The sequence below is a fragment of the Scyliorhinus torazame genome, unplaced genomic scaffold (genome assembly GCF_047496885.1).
Source record: "Scyliorhinus torazame isolate Kashiwa2021f unplaced genomic scaffold, sScyTor2.1 scaffold_341, whole genome shotgun sequence".
NCBI lineage: Eukaryota > Metazoa > Chordata > Chondrichthyes > Carcharhiniformes > Scyliorhinidae > Scyliorhinus > Scyliorhinus torazame.
Window position 1 is genome coordinate 47,077 of NW_027308068.1, and position 3,050 is coordinate 50,126.

Consider the following 3,050-nt stretch of genomic DNA (forward strand, 5'->3'; position numbering starts at 1 on the left):
GTCCCTCGCTCTCTGTGTCCCTTGCTCTCTGTGACCCTCGCTCTCTGTGTCCCTCACTCTCTCTGTGTCCCTCACTCTCTGTGTCTCTCGCTCTCTCTGTGTGTCCCTCGCTCTCTGTGTCCCTCACTCTCTGTGCCCCTCACTCTCTCTGTGTCCCTCACTCTCTGTGTCCCTCGCGCTCTCTGCGTCCCTCGCTCTCTCTGGGTCCCTCGCTCCCTCTGGGTCCCTCACTCTCTCTGTGTCCCTCACTCTCTGTGTCCCTTGCTCTCTGTGTCCCTCGCTCTCTGTGTCATTTGCTCTCTCTGTGTTGCTCGCTCTCCTTGTGTCCCTCAGTCTCTCTGTGTCTCTCACTCTCTCTGTGTTCCACACTCTCTCTGTGTGTCCCTCGATCTCTGTGTCCCTCGCTCTCTCTGTGTGTCCCTCGCTCTCTGTGTCCATGGCTCTGTCTGTGTGTCCCTCACTCTCTGTGTCCCACACTCTCTCTCTGTGTCACTCACTCTCTCTGTGTCCCACACTCTCTCTGTGTGTCCCTCACTCTCTGTGTCCCACACTCTCTCTCTGTGTCATTCACTCTCTCTGTGTCCCACACTCTCTCTGTGTGTCCCTCACTCTGTGTCCCTCGCTATCTCTGTGTGTCCCTCGCTCGCTGTGTCCCTCGCTCTCTGTTTCCTCGCTCTCTCTGTGTCACTCGCTCTCTCTGTGTCCCTCACTCTCTCTGTGTCCATCCCTTTCTGTGTGTCCCTCGCTCTCTCTGTGTCCCTCGCTCTGTCTGTGTCCCTCGCTCTGTCTGTGTCCCTCGCTCTGTGTCCCTCACTCTCTCTGTGACCCTCACTCTCTCTGTGTCCCTCGCTCTCTCTGTGTCCCTCGCTCTCTCTGTGTCCCTCGCTCTCTGTGTTCCACACTCTCTGTGTCCCTCACTCTCTCTGTGTGTCCCTCGCTCTCTGTGTCCCTCGCTCTCTGTGTTTCCCTCGCTCTCTGTGTTCCTCACTCTCTGTGTCCCTCACTCTCTCTGTGTCCCTCACTCTCTCTGTGTCCCTCGCTCTCTCTGTGTCCCTCGCTCTCTCTGTGTCCCTCGCTCTCTGTGTTCCACACTCTCTGTGTCGCTCACTCTCTCTGTGTGTCCCTCGCTCTCTGTGTCCCTCGCTCTCTCTGTTTCCCTCGCTCTCTGTGTTCCTCACTCTCTGTGTCCCTCACTCTCTCTGTGTCCCTTGCTCTGTCTGTGTCCCTCGCTCTCTGTGTGTCCCTCGCTCTCTGTGACCCTCGCTCTCTGTGTCCCTCGCTCTCTCTCTGTGTCCCTCGCTCTCTGTGTCCCTCGCGCTCTCTGTGCCCCTTGCGCTCTCTGTGTCACTCGCTCTCTGTGTCCCACACTCTCTCAGTGTGTCCCTCACTCTCTGTATCCTTCACTCTCTAAGTGTCCCTCGCTCTCTGTGTCCCTTGCTCTCTGTGACCCTCGCTCTCTGTGTCCCTCACTCTCTCTGTGTCCCTCACTCTCTGTGTCTCTCGCTCTCTCTGTGTGTCCCTCGCTCTCTGTGTCCCTCACTCTCTGTGCCCCTCACTCTCTCTGTGTCCCTCACTCTCTGTGTCCCTCACTCTCTCTGTGTCCCTCACTCTCTGTGTCTCTCGCTCTCTCTGTGTCCCTCGCTCTCTGTGTCCCTCGCTCTCTGTGTCCCTCACTCTCTGTGCCCCTCACTCTCTCTGTGTCCCTCACTCTCTGTGTCCCTCGCGCTCTCTGCGTCCCTCGCTCTCTCTGGGTCCCTCGCTCCCTCTGGGTCCCTCACTCTCTCTGTGTCCCTCACTCTCTGTGTCCCTTGCTCTCTGTGTCCCTCGCTCTCTGTGTCATTTGCTCTCTCTGTGTTGCTCGCTCTCCTTGTGTCCCTCAGTCTCTCTGTGTCTCTCACTCTCTCTGTGTCGCACACTCTCTCTGTGTGTCCCTCGATCTCTGTGTCCCTCGCTCTCTCTGTGTGTCCCTCGCTCTCTGTGTCCCTCGCTCTCTGTGTCCGTGGTTCTGTCTGTGTGTCCCTCACTCTCTGTGTCCCACACTCTCTCTCTGTGTCACTCACTCTCTCTGTGTCCCACACTCTCTCTGTGTGTCCCTCACTCTCTGTGTCCCACACTCTCTCTCTGTGTCATTCACTCTCTCTGTTTCCCACACTCTCTCTGTGTGTCCCTCACTCTGTGTCCCTCGCTATCTCTGTGTGACCCTCGCTCGCTGTGTACCTCGCTCTCTGTTTCCTCGCTCTCTCTGTGTCACTCGCGCTCTCTGTGTCCCTCACTCTCTCTGTGTCCATCCCTTTCTGTGTGTCCCTCGCTCTGTCTGTGTCCCTCGCTCTGTCTGTGTCCCTCGCTCTGTCTGTGTCCCTCGCTCTGTGTCCCTCACTCTCTCTGTGTCCCTCACTCTCTCTGTGTCCCTCGCTCTCTCTGTGTCCCTCGCTCTCTCTGTGTCCGTCGCTCTCTGTGTTCCACACTCTCTGTGTCCCTCACTCTCTCTGTGTGTCCCTCGCTCTCTGTGTCCCTCGCTCTCTGTGTTTCCCTCGCTCTCTGTGTTCCTCACTCTCTGTGTCCCTCACTCTCTCTGTGTTTCCCTCGCTCTCTGTGTCCCTCGCTCTCTGTGTCCCTCGTTCTCTCTGTGCGTCCCTCGCTCTCTATGTCCCTCGCTCTCTCTGTGTCCCTCACTCTCTTTGTGTCCCTCGCTCTCTCTGTGTCCCTTGCTCTGTCTGTGTCCCTCGCTCTCTCTGTGTGTCCCTCGCTCTCTGTGTCCCTCGCTCTCTGTGTCCCTCGCTCTCTGTGTTCCTCACTCTCTGTGTTCCTCGCGCTCTCTGTGTCCCTCACTCACTGTGTTCCACACACTCTGTGCCCCTCGCGCTCTCTGTGCCCCTCGCGCTCTCTGTGTCACTCGCTCTCTGTGTCCCACACTCTCTCAGTGTGTCCCTCACTCTCTGTATCCTTCACTCTCGAAGTGTCCCTCGCTCTCTGTGTCCCTTGCTCTCTGTGTCCCTCGCTCTCTGTGTCCCTTGCTCTCTGTGTCCCTCGCGCTCTCTGTGTCCCTAGCG